This window comes from Camellia sinensis, chromosome 11, assembly GCF_055761805.1.
Source record: "Camellia sinensis isolate YWXY chromosome 11, ASM5576180v1, whole genome shotgun sequence".
NCBI lineage: Eukaryota > Viridiplantae > Streptophyta > Magnoliopsida > Ericales > Theaceae > Camellia > Camellia sinensis.
Window position 1 is genome coordinate 164,813,599 of NC_138971.1, and position 19,145 is coordinate 164,832,743.

A 19,145-nucleotide genomic window follows, 5' to 3' on the forward strand; every position below is an offset into this window, starting at 1 on the left:
GTGTATTTATATTAGATGTATTTAAAAAAATTTTAAAAATACATAAAATATTTAAAAAAATACTAAAAAATAAAAGAAAAAACAACAAAAAAATCAAATTTTTTTTTTTTTTTAAAAAGAGAAATCTTTAATTCAATTTTCACAAAATTCGATTTGAAGTTGCAGGATTAGACTAGCTCATACAAATGAGACACAGATTTTTATATGAGAGAATGTTGCTGTCACGAAAAAAATTACAAAAGGTGGTAAATTATATAAATACTAATAATTATAATTATAATTTTTTTTCATTAATATTTGATAATTTTTCAAAGTACATCCCGAATTGTAATATTCCCTTCTTATTTCAATAATCAAGATATAGTATTCTTCTTCTTCTTCTTCTTCTCAGGATAGGGGAGGAGAGATCCCAAAATCAACCATGGTCTACAACCCGATTGATTCCATAAGGTCTGGTGTTTTTCCACTGCACCTAGTTATGTGCTCTTTTATGCATAAAAGTTCAAGTCAGATGACCTTTGTGTGGGGATGGCAATCAAGGGTGTCTCTTTCTTGATAACAATCCCGAACTTCTCTGAAAGATCAAGCTCTTCGCCCTCTGGCAAGTGCCAATTGAATGAATGCAAAAGTGAAGCCAACACATACATCACCATTTTCTCTGCAAGAGGAATGCCAGCACATATTCTCCTCCCTGATTCAAATGGAAGATACTGAAAATTGTTGCCGGTGTAGTCCCATTTGTTGTCGTCACCCAAGAACCTCTCCGGCCTAAACTCTGATGGATTGTCCCAAAAGTCAGGGTCCCTTTGGATTGCCCAAACGTTCAAAAACACCCTAGTGCCCTTTGGTATGGTGTATCCGCCAACTACACAAGATTGGCTAGGACGCCGAGGGACTAAGAGAGGGATTGCAGGGTGTAATCGAAATGTTTCCTTCACGACCGCATCTAAGTAGAGTAATTTGGGCAAATGGGACTCTTCAACAAAGTTGTTCATTCCCACAATGTCTGATAATTCTTCTTGGACTTTTTTCATTAACTCTGGGTTATGCATGATCTCCGTCATCACCCACTCCACCATGGTGGCTGTAGTGTCTGTTCCCCCCACTACAATGTCCTGTTGTAAACATTTGCAAACACAAATTTAAGTTCATGGATTGAGAGTTTCATGAATTTAGATGTCACTACAAAAAAATTTAATCTTTAAAGACCAAAATTTAGGAATAAAATTATTTTTTAAGGACTAAATATTTTTATTGCGAAAAGCGTCATTATTATATTTTTAACAACAAAAATTAGACATTAGTGATGAATTATTATCCTTTTGGGACCAAATATTTTGTCTCAAAAAATAAATTATTTTGAGATCAAATTATTTTGTCCCTAAAAGTCTATTTATTAGTGACATTTTTAAAATTTTGTCACTAAAAGTCTTGTTTTGGACTTTTCTGGGCGATATTTTAGCGACTATCCTCATAACGATAGAAATTGTTCTCTAAATGTCTTCTACAACAAAATTTTCATTTTTAAAGACCAAAACATTTGATCTCTAGCCGTTTGGTAACACTTACGTTTTCTGTTTTCTGTTTATATTTACAAAAATTTAAAAAACTCAAATAAAAACTTGTTTGGTAAAATTTTTGATTTATAAATCAGTGGTCTCAGTTTATAAATTTGGCCAAAAAATGAAAACATAAAAAATGTGTTTCCATTTTGAGTTTTTAGTTTTTTTTTACCACTTAACACTTGCCACCACCCACCACAATTTTCCACCACCGTCTTCTGCCACCACCACCCACCCCCCACCACCACCTGCCACCACCACTCACCAGCCACCTGCCACCACCACCCACCACCCGCCACCACTACCCACCAGCCACCCACCACCCACCTGCCACCCACTCGCCACCACTATCCGCCCCTGGCCACCACCACCACTCACCAGCCACCTGCTACCACCACCCACCACCCGTCACCACCACCCACCAGCCACCCACCACCACCACCACCACCACCACCACTCACCACCCACCTGCCATCTACCCGCCACCACCTACCACCCGCCACTACCATCCACCGCCCGCCACCACCACCACCCGCCACCTACTTGCCACCACCACTCACCAGCCACCTGCCACCCACTCGCTACCACCCACCACTACTACCAGCACTACCCACTCGCTACCACCTACCACCTGCCACCGTCACCCACCCACCCACCGCCACCACCATCCGCCACCACCCATCACCACCACTACCACCACCACCACCACTTGCCACCACCTGCCGCCACCACCCACCACCCACCACCCGCCGCCACCACCACCACTACCCCCCACTTGCTACCAGCCATCACTCGCCACCGTTACCCACCCACCATCACCACCCACCACCCATCCGCCACCCACCTGCCACCACCACCCACCACCCACCACCACCACCCACTCGTTACCACCCACCACCCGCCATCGTCACCCACCCACCCACCACCACCACCCGCTACCTACCAGCCACCACCATCCGCCATCCGCCACCCACCTGCCACCACCACCCACTTGCTGTCACCTATCACCCGCCACCGTCACCCACCCACCCACCACCACCATTCGCTACCTACCCGCCACCACCACCACCACCCACCACCCGCCACCGTCACCCACCCACCCACCCACCACCACCCACCGTCATCACTTTCCACCATCGTCTTCCGCCGCCACTTGCCACCACTTGCTATTTCTCACTTTTTTTTATATTTTTAAATTTTTTAAAACATTTTGTCAATTACCAAACGCGTTTGTAGTTTATGTTTTTCTAAAAATAAACAAAAAATAAACAAAAACCAGTTTATAAAATTTTTGCAAATATAAATTGATAACGTAAACGTTACCAAACACACCTTTTGTGTTTGGATAGATTTTCAAACTATAATTCCACCCTTACATTCTAATACCATGTTTGTGTTGGGTCGATGAACCCTAATAAGTACTGTTCACTTAACCCTACTATTCACTCAAACATTGGGTCCAATAGAGGGTTTGGGGGGGTACTTTCATAATTCTCATGTGTTTCCGTGTAACCCTAATTCTATACTAATAAATAGATGAAAGGGCGCCTTTTCTAGGTTAAGAGAGAGTTGTATTTTTCTGATCATAGTAAAAACTGCAGCAGCTGTGGACGTAACCCTATTCTGGGGTGAACCACATAAATCCTTGTGTTTCTTGTGTGTGTGATTTGTTTGATTCATTAATTTCTTTCTTGTTTGTTATTTCGTGTCTCACTGATCTTGGTTAGAAAGGGTCAATTCCTAACAACTGGTATCAGAGCATTGGTTCGAGTGGGAGCGATGACTACAAACGAAAAGGTTAGAATCAACAAATTCAATGGCACAGATTTCGGATTTTAGAAGATGCAGATTCAAGACTAACTGTATCAAAAAAAATATTATGAGCCCCTTTCAGGGTTGAAACCAGAAAAGATGAAGAATGATGAGTGGACTCTTCTTGATCGCCAAGCGCTAGGTGTTATTCGGCTAACATTGTCTCGTAACGTTGCGTTTAACATAACGAAGGAGAAGATTATAGCAGGTCTCATGGCGACACTCTCAAACATGTACGAAAAACCTTCTGCCTCAAATGAAGTTTATTTGATGCGTAGATTGTTTAGTCTGAGGATAACAGAAGGTGCTTCGGTAGCTGAGCATCTGAACGAATTCAATATTGTGGTAACACAATTGAGTTCTATATCTATTGAATTTGATAATGAAATTAGGGCTTCGATTCTTCTATCTAGTTTGCCAAAAATTTGGAATGGTACTGTAATGACAATGAGTAATTCTTCAGGGAAAGAAAAGTTGAATTACAATGATATTCGAGATTTAATTTTGAGTGAAGAAATTTGCAGGAGAGAATTAGGGGAAACATCAGGTTCAGCCCTGAAGCTAGAAGAAGATCAATAAGAAAAAACCCGAACCGCAACAAATCAAAATCCAAATACAGAAGCAAGTCAAGAACTAGAGAAGGACAGAGTTTTTGGAACTATGGAAAGAAGGGACATCTAAAGGGAGATTGCCCGACATTGAATAAGAACAATGGTGATCAAAATCAGAAGTCTGCTAATGCTGCAACAGAGGAGATTTATGATGTTTTGATCTTAAGCATTGACAACCCTCTTGAATATTGGATTTTAGATTCTGGGGCATCATTCCATTCTACTTCACAGAGGGAAATCATGGACAATTACATTGGTGGCGATTTCGGGAAGGTTTTTCTGGCTTTTGATGAACCATTGAAGATTGTGGATAAAGGGGATGTAACAATCAGGTTGCCAAACGAATTTGTTTGGAAGATACAGAATGTCAGACATGTGCTTGGTTTGAAAAGAAACTTGATTTCTGTTGGACAACTTGATGATGAAGATCATGTTGTAACCTTCATGGGTGGTTTGTGGAAAATCACCAAATGAGCCATGGTTGTTGCTCGTGGTAAAAAAGAAGGCACCCTTTACATGACTACGAACAATAGGGATGCAGTAGCAGTTGCTGGTGAGAAGGACAACTCAAATCTGTGGAACCAAAGGCCTAGACATATGAGTCAAAAAGGGATGAAAGTACTTGCATCTAAGAGGAAACTGTCATATTTGAAATCGGTGGACATTGACTTTTGTGAGGATTGCATCTTCAACAAACAAAAGAGGGTCAATTTTTCAAAGGATGGCAGGAAACTGAGTTCTGAAAAGTTGGAGTTAGTTCATACAGATGTGTGGGGACCTGCACCAGTTTCATCTCTTGGAAGATCATCATACTATGTTACCTTTATTGATGACTCAACGAGAAATGTATGGATTTATTTTCTAAAACATAAATCTGATGTTTATACTACTTTTAAGAATTAGAAAAGCCTTGGTGGAGACTGAAACAAGTCTGAAAATTAAGTGCTTGAGATTAGGTAATAGAGGGGAATATGAGAACAATGAGTTCAAGAAATATTGTGCAGAAAGTGGAATTAGAATGGAGAAGACTGTTCGAAAGACACCTCAACAAAATGGCATTGCAGAACGCATGAATAAAACTCTGAATGAACATGCTAGAAGTATGATGATACATGCTGGATTACCAAAGATATTTTGGGCAGATGCAGTTAACACTGTAGTATATCTAATTAACCGTGGTCCATCTGTTCCATTACATGAAGAGCTACCAGAAGAAGCTTGGAGCGGTAAAGAGGTAAATCTTTCTTTTTTGAAGGTATTTGGCTGTGTTTTATATATGCATATAAATTCTGCTGATAAAAGTAAACTTGATCCATAATCTGTTAAATGTACTTTTATTAGGTATGGTATTGATCAATTTGGTTATCAGTTTTGGGATGATAAAAATCGAAAAATAATCAGAAGTAGAGATGTTATATTTAATGAGAAACTAATGTATAAGGATAGGGATAAGTCTGCATCTGAATTTGAATCTGTTACTTGTCATGAGCATGTTGAGTTAGAGGAGATTAGTGAGAATGATTTGAATAGTAGGATTCAAAATAATCTTGAAAATCTTATTCCACAAACTGAACCACATACTCCTACTCCTAAGTTGAGACAGTCAGAAAGAGAGTCTAAACTTACATAGCGTTGGTCTCCATCTTCATATTATTTGTTGTTGTCTGATGGGGGTGAACTCGAAAGTTATGATAAGGCTTTGTAGGTTGATGATTCAATCAACTGGGAGTCAGCTATGCAGGATGAAATGGATTCACTCATGGCAAACCAGACATGGGAGTTGACTGAATTATCAGTGGGTACGAAAGCTTTGCACAACAAGTGGGTTTACAGGATTAAACAGGTATATGATGGGAGTAAAGCTACAAGGCCAGATTGGTTGCAAAGGGATTCCAACAAAAGAAAGGGGTTGACTACACTGAAATTTTCTCTCCAATTGTGAAGTTGACTACTATCAAATTGGTGCTAGGAATTGTGGCTGCTAAAGATTTGCATCTTGAGCAGATGGATGTGAAGACGGCTTTTCTCTATGGTGATTTGGAGGAGGAAATTTACATGAAGCAATCACAAGGTTTCTTGGTATGTGACAAAGAGGAGTTTGTATGCAAACTTCAAAAAAGCTTGTATGGTTTGAAACAGGCCCCAAGGCAGTGGTACAAGAAGTTTGATGGGTTTATGTGTAGCAACGATTTTACAAGATGTCAAACAGATTATTGCTGTTATTTCAAGAGGTTTGACAAAAGTTATATTATTTTGTTCTTATATGTTGATGATATGCTTATCGCAGGATCTAGCATTAAAGAGATAAAAAGATTGAAGAAACTTTTGTCCAACCAATTTGAGTTGAAGGATCTTGGAGTTGCAAACAAAATCCTTGGTATAAGGATTCACAGGGACAAGGCAAATGGTACTTCGAAGTTGTCACAGGTTGAGTATGTCAAGAAAATTCTCAAAAGGTTTAGCATGGATGGTGAAAAACCAGTAAGCACTCCATTGGCTAGCCACTTCAGACTTACCAAAGAGCAGTCTCCAAAGACCGAAGAAGAGCAGGCTTATATGGAACGTGTTCCATATGCTTCAGCTATCGATAGCATAATGTATGCTATGGTTTGTACTAGACCAGACATTGCACATGCTGTGAGAGTGGTTAGTAGGTACATGAGTAATCCAGGCAAGCAGCATTGGAAGGCAGTGAAGGGGATCCTTAGATACTTGAGTGGCACTACACACATGGCACTTGATTTCAGACGAACCGGCATCCGGTTACATGTTTATGTTGATGCAGACTTGGTTGGTGATATGGATAACAGAAAGAGTGCTATTGGTTATGTTTACACATTGGGTAGTACAGCAGTGAGTTGGATTTCACAGTTACAAAAGATTGTGGCCCTTTCTACAACAGAGGCTGAGTATGTTGCTATTACTGAAGCTGGGAAGGAGATGACTTGGTTACAGAATTTCCTAGCAAAGTTGGGTAAGATGCAAGAGATGAGTATTTTGCATAGTGACAGTCAAAGTGCTATTCATCTTGCAAAGAACCCGACTTTTCATTCTAAGACGAAACACATTCAGCTGCAATACCATTTCATTCGTTCACTTGTAGATGATAGAGTCTTACCTCTTGAGAAGATCCAAGGCAGTAAGAATCCAGCAAATATGTTAACCAAGACAGTTACCATTGACAAACTGAAGTTGTGTGCAACTTTAGCTGGCCTTCAAGATTGATGAAGGAAGATCGAGTTGTTGCGGCGTTCCTTTATGTGATGAAGATGATGGAGAGCTTGTGTTATTAGGTTCCAAGTGAGAGATTGTTGGGTCGATGGACCTTAATAAGTACTGTTTACTCAAACACTAGGTCCAATGGGGGGTTTGGGGGGGGGTAATTTTGTAATTCTCATGTGCTTCCATGCAACCCTAATTCTATAATTATAACTAGATGAGAGGGCGCCTCTTTTAGGTTAAGAGAGAGTTATATTTTTCTGATCATAGTAAAAACTGCAACAACCGTAGACGTAACCCTATTCTGGGATGAACTATGTAAATCCTGTTAGAACAATCTTCTATGTAAAATAAATAATTTGAAACCAAATCAAACAAATAAAATAAATTACTTACAGAATTTATTTACCGAATTGAATAAATATTTAAAAGATCAAGTTGAGTTGTCCTTAAGACAAATTTGCCCCGCTATGGTGCCTACGAAAAAATGGCGACTATCTTCCAAGATACAATGATCTTTACAAATTGTAGTAGTACTCTAAATAATTTGTACGGCGAACAAAACCTACGTTGTATACTCTCTTAATTTTTCCTAAAAACTAGTACAAAGAGAATTTATGCAAAGGAGTAATACCGAAAGGGAACCAAGAGAATTTTAGATTTTTTTTAGGTTGTAGAAATCTGCTGGAAAGGACTGGTATTTATAGCAGATTGGTGACCAAACAGATCTGCCCGAATAGATGCAGTTTTGAACCGAACAGGTATAACATTTGAATGAACAGATACAGTTCAAATTTGAGCAGATCTGCAGCAATTTGAATCTGTATAACTTCTGGCATTTTTAAACTTGTTAAAAGACAGTTTATCTGTTGGGAATTTCGAACTGGAAAAGGCACAATTATGGACAGAAAATTTGAATTTGAATTTGGTGCAAATTTTGAATTAATTTCCCGCAAGAATTTTTTTTGAAAAAATTCAAATAAATTTTTGTCCAAAAAATTAATATTAGAACTGATTCGAACCACAACCCACATCTGCACTCGGCACGGCTCGGCTCGAGCGGCCGGTCTAACGGACAGACAACGACGGTATAAGTGCACGTGTGTGGTGTTTTGAGCCAAGGTTCACTTTGTCCATAACTCCTCCCTTCTATAAACTTAGGGTGCCCCTTGGAGCCCAACCCAAGTGTTGCCACCTAGAACTTATATACACACATAAGTTCTCTTAAGTTTCCAACGTGGGATAACCATTTCAAGAAAACTCACATTTTACTTCTTCAATTGTTTATTCCACGAACGCGAAAACGACGTCAACTTCCCATTCGCTCATAAATGGTTTTAATGAATTGTCTTCACCATATGACTTGCCATGCACTAAGGAACACATCACCTTTTTGGACCCACCTCAAAAGACATGTGGACCCCACTCAAATTTGGGCTCAAAGTTAGCCCAAAATAAGCCTATAAAATCATATTTTTTTCCAACAATCCCCCATATAAATGGAATTTGATGGAGAGAAAATGCAACAACATGATCTAATTACAGAGAGTACAGAAATTGGGAATATTCTGCAAAGGATATGTAGCTTTTGGCGTTGAACCTTCTCTTGTGAGACACTATCGGATTTACTAGCTAACCAGTGAACAGGATGCCTTGAACTGTTCAACCATTTGTGTAAACTAAGACAATTGAACTCATACAGTATATTACCAGACACAGTTTAGTTCTCACTATTGTGTTCATTTTGGCCCTGAATAACCTGGTCTTTCATGCATGCTCTAGAGAATTGTAGCCCTTCACAAATCTCATAGAACCGGCCCAGTTCACACTCATATAGGTGATTCTTATGAAGAATGTCCTACCATTATCCACTAGGTATATTTAGATATAAGAATCATTAAAAGTATTACTTAACTTAAGACACTGTAGACATCACTTGTTCATAATAGAAATGGGTAGGAGTTTGACTCCCTAGTGATCCTTCTGAGTTATACACAACTCGGTTATCCCTTTGAACCTAGATCTTGGGATCTCCAGTCAACTAGGTTTGGTTGCCGTTGTGGTAACTCTTATTTAATAGGCTTAAGTCCTATTCCCCTCGATGAATTCTCAACTAACTCTCTTGCTAACCCTTTGGTTAGTGGATCCGCTATGTTGTCTTTAGACTTCACATATTCAATGAAAATAATTCCATTATAGAGTAGTTGTCTCATGGTGTTATGTCGACAACGAATGTGTCGTGACTTACCATTATACATATGACTCTGTGCTCTACCAATTGCTGATTGACTATCACAATGTATGCATATAGCAGGCACTGATTTTGGCCATATTGAAATATCTCCAAGGAAGTAGCGAAGCCATTCTGTCTCTTCCCCAACTTGATCTAAAACTATTAATTATGATTCTATAGTAGACCTAGCAATGCAAGTCTGTTTGAAAGATTTCCAAGATACAACTGCCCCACCAAGACAAAATACATACCCACTGGTGGATTTTGAGTCTCTAGTATCTGATATCCAGTTTGCATCACAGTATCCTTCAAGTACTGCTGGATATTTAGTATAATTTAACCCAATGTTATGAGTAAATCGGAGATATCTTAGAACCCTTATAATAGCTTTCCAGTAGTCTACTCCTGGATTACTCGTATATCTACTTAATTTACTTACTTCATAAACTATATCTAGGCGAGTGCAGTTCATCAAGTACATTAAGCTTCTAATAATTTGGGCATACTCTAATTGAGAAATACTTTCCTGTACGTTCTTAGAAAGAAACAAATTAACATCCACAGGTATTCTAGCAAGATGATCATCATCTTTGCTAAATTTGTCAAGTATTTTCTTAATGTAATGTGATTGTGACAACGCATAACCTTCTGATATTTTGGTAATTTTCATACAAAAAATTACATCAGCAATCCCCATGTCTTTCATGCCAAAATGTTTATTCAACATTTTCTTAGTGTTTTAATCATGTCATTATTACTACCTATAATGAGCATATCATCCACATAAAAACATATTATAACATAGCTTTTGTTTGTGTTTTTAATATAAACACATTTGTCAAATTTATTAATTTTGAATTCATTTGACATCATTGCTTTGTCAAATTTCTCATGCCATTGCTTTGGCACTTGTTTTAAATCATATAATGATTTAACCAATTTACACACTTTCCGTTCTTTTCCTGGACAGAAAATCCTTTTGGTTGTTCCATGTAAATTTCTTCATCTAACTCATCATTTAAGAAAGTGGTTTTCACATCCATTTGATGAATTTTTAGATTGTACAACGATGCAATAGCAATGAGCATTCTAATGAATGTTATTCTAGTAACCGGTGAATCTGTGTCAAAGTAATCAAGACCTTCTTTTTGTCTAGAACTTTTGACCACAAGTCTTGTCTTGTATTTGCCAATTGATCCATCCGCTTTCATTTTTCTCTTGAAAATCCACTTGTACCCAAGAGGTTTACAACCTGGTGGCAAATCCACCAATTCCCAAGTGTGATTTTGCTAGATGGATTCAACTTCGCTATTTACAATTTCTTTTTATAAAGGAGCTTCAGGACTGGACATAACTTCTTTGAAAGTTAAAGGCTCATTTTCTAACAAAAAAGTTAGAAAATCTGGACCAAAAAATTTTGAGGTTCTAGCACGTTTACTACGCCTAGGTTCCTCTTCCTCATTTTGATCTATCTCTTGCTCTTGTTCTTGATCATGTTCTTGATCCTAACTAGTAATAGCATCATGAGATCTTTTGTTAGTACTAGTCTTTTGTCCAGTTCTATTTGGAAACACATGTTCAAAGAAAGACGTATTCTGAGATTCAATAATAATATTTACATGCATTTCGGAACGGTCTGACTTATGAATCAAAAACTGATATGCACTACTATTTTTGGTATAACTAATGAAAATGCAATCAACGGTTTTAGGATCTGTCTTAATTTTTTTGGGACTAGGAATAGCCACTTTAGCTAAATACCTCAACACTTTTAAGTATTTGTAGGATGGTACTTTCTCATGCCACATTTCATAAGGTGTTTGATTTACTTTCTTTCGGGGTACTTTATTTAAAATATAATTAACAGAAAGTATTGTTTCTCTCCATAAGTTCTGAGGTAATCCAGAACTCATTAACATGGCATTTATCATTTCTTTTAAAGTCATATTTTTTCTTTCAGCAATTCCTCTTTGCTGAGATGAGTAAGGAGCGATGGTTTGATGAATTATTCCGTGCTTTTTACAAAACTCACCAAAAGGTGATTCATATTCACCACCTCTATCATTTCTAGGTTTTTTAATTTTCTTGCCAAGTTGATTTTCAACTTCATTCTTGTATCGAATGAAAGTTTCCAAAGCTTCATCCTTGGTTCGAATTAAATAAATATAATTATATCTAATGTAGTCATCTATAAAAATGATAAAATATTTTTTCCCACCGCTAGTTTGAATTGTTTTAAAATCACAAATGTCACTATGAATTAATTCAAGTGGTTCCGTACTTCTTTCAATTGTATGGAAAGGAGTTTTGGATAATTTTGCTTCAAAATTCTATATTAATTAATCTACACAAAGATCCATAATTAACATGTCCTAGTCTACCATGCTACAAATTTGAAGACTCAAGCAAGTAAGAAAAAGATGTATTTTTATTAATAACAGAGGGTATAACAGTTTTTACATTCATTTTGAAAACGCCATCAGACATGTAACATTTTCCTTCATACATCCCGTTTTTGGTAAGTACGAACTTGTCACTTTAAAAAACTAGCCTAAATCTATTTTTACTCAACAGAGATCCGGAGGCTAAATTCTTGCGAATATTCGGTACATGCAGCACATTGTTGAGAGTGAGTTTCTTTCCTGATGTCATCTTCAGAATAATCTTTTAGAAGTCGAGGACTTGCCCATAAAAAGTTGTTCACCGTTGTCTACTACAGAATAAGATGTGAATATCTTTTTGTCGGCACAAATATGGCGAGTAACACCAGTGTCCACTCATCATTCTTTAGGATTTCCGACAAGGTTTACCTCGAAAATAACTGCAGAAGATTTATGTCATCTACACCATTGGAAATTTTATCTACTTCGGTCATATTGGCTTGAGCAATCTTCTTGCTTGATTTTCCTTTGCCTTCGCGTAAATCAATTTCTAAGAACTTCTCTGGCTTTTCACCCTGATTCACTGGCATAGTCACAACATGAGAAAGGGTTCATGTAATTGCAGCCACCATACCAGTACTGGTTCGAACATTAGTTTGACCAGTTTCTGTAGCTATGAATTCGAAATTATAAAACAAAATTATAATTTGAATTTTATACTACACAGAATATTTAAACCAAAACCACAGAATTAAATTCTGTAAAAATAAAAGAAACAAGAATTGTAACTTTTATTTCCAATTAATTTGAAAATAAAATAAAATTTTATTTAAACAAATTAATTCCACACAGAAAATTAAATTTTTGTAACACTTCAAAAATTAAAATACTGAAAACATAATTTTAATTAATGAACACTTAAAAATTATTTTTAAAACCAAAATTAATTTCTGACTAACTTCACAAATAAATATTCTGAATTGTTAATGACTACCAGTATATTACTACTAGTTGTCAAAGAAAATAAACAATATACTACTACTATTTGTTTTTCTAACCAGAATATTATTTTGTAAAATCACAGAAAATAATTTATGTTAGAAGAAGAAAGAGAAAAAGAAATAAACGAAAAATTATGTATAAACAGAATAATTCGAATCTGTCTTAAAATTGTTTGAACAATCTTCTATGTAAAATAAATAATTTGAAACCAAATCAAACAAATAAAATTAATTGCTTATAGAATTTATTTACCGAACTGAATAAATATTTAAAAGATCAAGTCGAGTGTGTAACACTCTATCATTAAGACAGATTCACCTCGCTACGGTACTTACAGAAAAATGGCATCTATATCCCAAGATTTATGATCTTCACAAATTGTAGTAGTACTCCAAACAATTTGTACAGCGAACAAAACCTGTGTTCTGTAGTCTCTTAATTTTTCCTAAAAACTAGTATGAAGAGAATTTATGCAAAAGAGTAATACTGGGAGGGAACAAAGAAAATTTCAGATTTTTTTAGGATGTAAAAATCTGCTGGAAAGGCCTAGTATTTATAGTAGATTGGTGACCAAACAGATCTGCCTGAACAGATGCAGTTTTGAATCGAACAGGTATGACATTTGAATGAATAGATACAGTTCAAATTTGAACAGATCTGCAACAGTTTGAATCTGTATAACTGTTGGCAGTTTTAAACCTGTTAAAAGATAGTTTATCTATTGGGAATTTCAGACTGAAATAGGCATAATTATGGACATAAAATTTGAATTCGAATTCGAATTTGGTGCAAATTTGGAATTAATTTCCAGCAAATTTTTTTTTTTTTGAAAAAATTCAAATAAATTTGTCCAAAAAATTAATATTATAATCGATTCGACCCACAACTCACATCCGCGCCCGACACGGCTCGGGTCGGCTGGTCGGACGGACGGCGGCAGCACACGCGCGTGTGAGGGTTTGAGCCAAGGTTCACTTTGTCCATAACTCCTCACTTCTACAAACTTGAGGTGCCCCTTGGGGCCCAACCCAAGTATTGCCACTTAGAACTTATATACACACATAAGTTCTCTTAAGTTTCCAATTTGGGATAACTATTTCATGGAAACCCACATTTTACTTCTTCAATTGTCCATTCCACGAATCCAAAAACGACGTAAACTTCTCATTCACTCATAAATGGTTTTGACGAACTGTCTTTCACTGTGTAACTTGTCATGCGACAAGGAACACGTCACCTCTTTAGATCCGCCTCAAAAGACGTGTGGACCCCACTCAAATTTAAGCTCAAAGTTAGCCCAAAATAAGCCTATAAAACCATTTTTTTTTTCAACAAATCCTTGTGTTTCTTGTGTGTGTGATTTGTTTGATTCATTTGATTCATTAATTTTTTTCTTGTTTATTATTTCGTGTCTTATCAATCTTGGTTAGAAAGGGTCAATTCCTAATAGTTTGGATACATCTTTCAAATTTTATTCCCACGACAAAAAGAAAACTCTGCAAAAAATTCTGTCAGGTAGGATTTTTTTTTTTTTTTGAAATTTTGCTTAACCGGTTGTCTGACCGGTCAACTGGAATAGGGCAAGTTTTTTTTTTTTTTTTTTTTTTTTCAATTTTGTTTTGTTATTTTATATATTTCTAATAAAACAATATTTTTAGAATTTTTTAAAATTTTTTATGAGCTTTTAATAGATTTTTGAGTTGTATGTTTGGTTATGAGTTGTAAGTTTTTGTATCATATATCATATGTCACATCAAAAAATTTTCACTCAATTCAAAACTCTTTTCAAACTCATAACCAAACAAATTTTATACACTCAAATCATAATTTCAAAATACACAAACTCAAAATACAACTCTATTCTCAAATCATATTTCCAAAATTCTATTCACTCTATAAATTTCTTCAAAAATCAAATATCTAAATACATCAATCAACCAGACCGATCTTAACTTGTTCCACTTGTGCACAACATCAAAACCGGCCCTTGAGAACTATATACCTCTGTGTGTGACGCACATTAAATGACAGTTTTGAAAACAAAGAGGATATTTATCGCCGGTTTGTTTTCTAATCAAAAAACAAAATAAGATTTTGTATGCAAGTGAAAGAATATTTTCAATTGAGATGCCAATTCAGGATGGGGGTTGTGTTTTGTTCAACCGACCTCAGGTGTCAGCTAGCTTTCAATTCCATTAGGACGTAGTATATAAAACATGCCTTTCAATTATTATAATTTTCATCTAATCATACATAGAACACAACTACCTAAGCTATATTATAAGTTTTGATTGACTTTGTGAAAACAACTTCAACGTAGTGCAACAGACATACAATGTCCTATTGGAGTCATGCAAGTTCCTTGTGTCATCTACATTAGTTTATATATATTTCCCATATTGGAAAATTCTCCGATATACAATACACACCGTATACAATTCTATGACAAAATTATGTACGTTTTCACGAACTTACACAAGTGATCTCACAAAAATATGTAAGTTGGAACACGAATTTATGTAAGTCTTAAGTTTTCACGAATTTATGCAAATTTATATTCAATTTACGTATTTTTGTGAAATCAATTATACATATATGTGAAAACTAATGTAATTTTGTAGTAACGTTACATAAGGTGTGCATTACACACTGGAGCATTTCTGATTATTTTACATCAAACACTGAAACCTCATAAATATAAAATAATGCCAAAATAAATAATTGATTTGGGGTACATTATATAAATACACTTTTTATCTTTTTTGGATCACACCACCTCTCTACTTTTCTGCACATTTTTTCATAAAAAATTAAAAAATATACTTATTTAGATCATTTCAAACAAATGTTCAAGTCAACCCTCCTTCCATTTTTTTTTTTAATTTTTTTTTAACAGAACCCTCATTCCATTTGGCAGTCCCCATATTAATCTACCAAATCTTGTACAAGGTTTAAACATTATGCAAAAGGATGTGAATGGGTTCAGCTTTCAAACAAAAATGAGATTTATTTCTACTTAACAGTAAGCTTCAATGCTTCATGTATGTTCTTAATGGGAATTTATCATTGGTACCTTTTTAGTCTTTATTTTTTTCCCATTATTATCACCATGCATGTATTGTTATTATTTCGCTTTTCATTTCCAAATAACAGCTCAATAAAAAACCTGCATTGTAATTTTTCAATTTAGAGATTCAGTGTAAAAGCAAAAACAAACTCTAATTTATCATTTTATCAAATATGACTAGCTTCCTCTGTTTGAAATTGAAACTGATAATGATTGCATTGTGTTCTAAACCGGATAAAGAGCCTACAACCGACAAAAATGCAAAATACAATTCAACAAAAGAAAAACAAAGTAAAAACAACTTAAACATACCTATTTACATTTGTTGAAACCAAGACAAGATTTGAAACAGGACCTTGAGACACAGCGCTAAGATTCACGCGTGAGGATCCTCTAGAGTGATCCCTCTAGAGTGATCTCCTGCAGTAAAGGATATAGGCGTGACACCTGCCTCACTAATGGAATTAAGGGCTGTGATCAATCCTCACCAAAACGACGTCGTTTTGGTGAGGAAATTAAAAAAAAAAAAAAAAGAAATAAAAAACCTTGAACAGAATGAGGAGAGAAGATAGAGATTCCATGGCCAAACCCCCCCTCCTCAGAGGTGGCGGCCACCTGGTCCCCCACCCTCACCGACCGCCGCCAATTGCTCCCCAACTCTCCTCCGGCCAACCACCCTTTCCCCACTCCTCTGCCTCCATCCATCGCCGGAAGATAACTATGAAATTTGTCGGAAAAAACTGTTTGAAAAAATGCTTGGTCAGGAAAAAAGAAAAAAACAGTGTGTCTGTTTGAAGTAAAAAAAACAGAGCATGGTCTATACTATCCATTTGAGTGAAGCAAAAAGAAAAAAAAAAGGGAAGAAAAGTTTAGAACAGGAAACGGATCTGTGGTTTGCAAATGCGATTGAACCAAAGGTGTTGGAGTGGCGGCGGCAGCGGAAGAGATCGAAGACGAAGGTGAAGGCGTTGACAGAAGATCTTCGCGGCAGCGGCGGAGCCATGCCGGCGACGTCCTGCTCTTCTCTCATTCTCTCAGCCTTTCTCTCTCTCTCTCTCTCTTCTCTCAGCCCTTCTCTTTGTTTTGAAATCTGAATTTTTGTTTTTTCAAATTACACAGAAAAACGACGTCGTTTTTGTCAGGATAAATCTCAACCCTCCGATGATCACTCTACGAGATCATACAGCTGGCATATACTCACCCATTCCCAATCTCTATAAAAGGCGTCCTCTCACCGTTTTCTCGACAGAACAACGAACTTCCGATATTTTGCTTTAAAGATAGAGATTTTGCTTGGCAATAGGCACAAGAACTGGATGACCACTTTGGATGGCACAAAAAAGATAAATTTCAACGGTTTTGGGATAAATGCTCTTTTCTCTTTGAGTCATACTCCTTTTTGTTTTCCATTCCTTCATGCTGCTACCCATTGTTGGGACCATTCACTCATGTGTTTCTCTTCGGATTGCAAGAGATGTGTCCTACTCTTGAATTAACCAATAATTTTGCTCAGCAAAGTGGTGAGCTAGTGTCACATCATTGTCATTGAGTCTTAGGTGTGAGAAGTTAGAAGATGTTTTATTGGGTACACAATTATAGTGTACAAGTGTTTATGTATTGATGAATTCACCAGCGTGTCAAGCTCAACATCTTGATTATATTTGGGAGGAGATTCATCATAGGTCAACTAATAACTACTATTGTCTAAAAAAATCAACCTATGTTCTAAATAATCCACATTTTCACTGGCCTAAATAAGATTAGAGTGAACAGAACAGATTCAAACAAATACCATTCATCAAGAGCAAACAAATTAAAGATAAAATCAATGCAATGAATGATTATAGAGATTATAAATGGAGATGAGAACACAGTAATATTATACACACATGTAGTACATGTACATTATATGAGACAGAGAGAGAGGGAGGAGGAGGTTTCTGTGATGATCAGTGAAAGACAAATTATGAAAGACAGATTGAGAGAGTAATATTGAAAGAAAATTGTAATGTAAACTCTGTATTCAGAATCAAGATTAAGGCTCCATTATATAGGAGCTTGTTACAAGAACATTATGATGATACACTCTGAATATAATAAGTAAAAGGGGCAGAAAGATGGCCGCGCGCCGAAAGTAATTGATAAAGGAATCCTATTCTATAATTGATGTCTAGGCTATATTATATTAACAGATATAGTCTTGCTATATTATATTCATATACAATTGTATATTATATTCATATATTAACAGCCCCCCTCAAACTCAAGGAGGACAAACATCAACCAACTGGAGTTTGGAGACAAGTTCAACGAAGCGGCCAGGAGAATGGGCTTTGGTGAAGATATCAGCAGGTTGATCAGCAGAGGAGATTGGATGGAGATGGACAGTACCATGAGTGACGTGTTGACGAATAAAATGACAGTCAATCTCAATGTGCTTGGTGCGATCATGAAAAACATCATTGTGAGCAATTTGAAGAGCACTTTGATTGTCACAAAAGAGGGCAGTAGCGCCAGAGGGGGAAATACCCATGTCAGCAAGAAGCCAACGAAGCCAGAGAAGTTCCTGAGTAGTATCAGCAAGAGCACGATATTCAGCCTCAGTACTGGAGCGAGCAGTAAGAGATTGTTTCTTGCTGCGCCAAGAAATAAGAGAATCACCCAAGAAAAAGCAGAACCCTGTAGTAGAGCGCCGGTCAGTAGGATCCCCAGCCCAATCAGCATCAGAAAAGGCACGAAGCTGGAGAGAGGCGCGGGCGGAATAATGAAGTCCATGAAACAAGGTACCTTTGAGATAACGAAGGATACGAACTAATGCAGCATAATGAGGGGTACGAGGAGCGGACATAAACTGGCTGACAATATGAACAGCATAGGCAATATCAGGACGAGTAACAGTGAGATAGACAAGGCTACCAACCAGCTGTCGATATAGGGTAGCATCAGAGAGAAGAGTGCCATCAAGAGGTGTAAGACGACTCTGAGGCTCCAGGGGAGTGGAGGCAGTCTTGCAATCCGTAAGACCAGCGCGGGTGAGAAGATCAGAGGTATACTTAGCCTGAGAGAGAAAAGACCCCGTGGAATCATGGAAGATTTCAAGACCCAAGAAATAGCTGAGAGGACCAAGGTCTTTCATCTCGAAATGACGGCTAAGAAACTGTTTAAGGCAGACAATACCATCAAGATCGTCACCGGTGATAATCATATCATCCACATAAAGGAGAAGCAAGGTGGTCCCTTGAGCAGTTTTCCGGATAA

The 19,145-nt window shown here is 36.9% G+C and overlaps 1 pseudogene across 1 annotated transcript; it reads right to left on the reverse strand.

Moving 5' to 3' along the window:
• Positions 1-268: 268 nt before the first annotated feature.
• LOC145802986 (cytochrome P450 76C1 pseudogene) lies at positions 269-1,179 on the reverse strand (annotated as a pseudogene). The gene has a single exon (XR_014344913.1). The product of XR_014344913.1 is annotated as a cytochrome P450 76C1 pseudogene (transcript).
• Between the last annotated feature and the right edge of the window lie 17,966 nt (positions 1,180-19,145).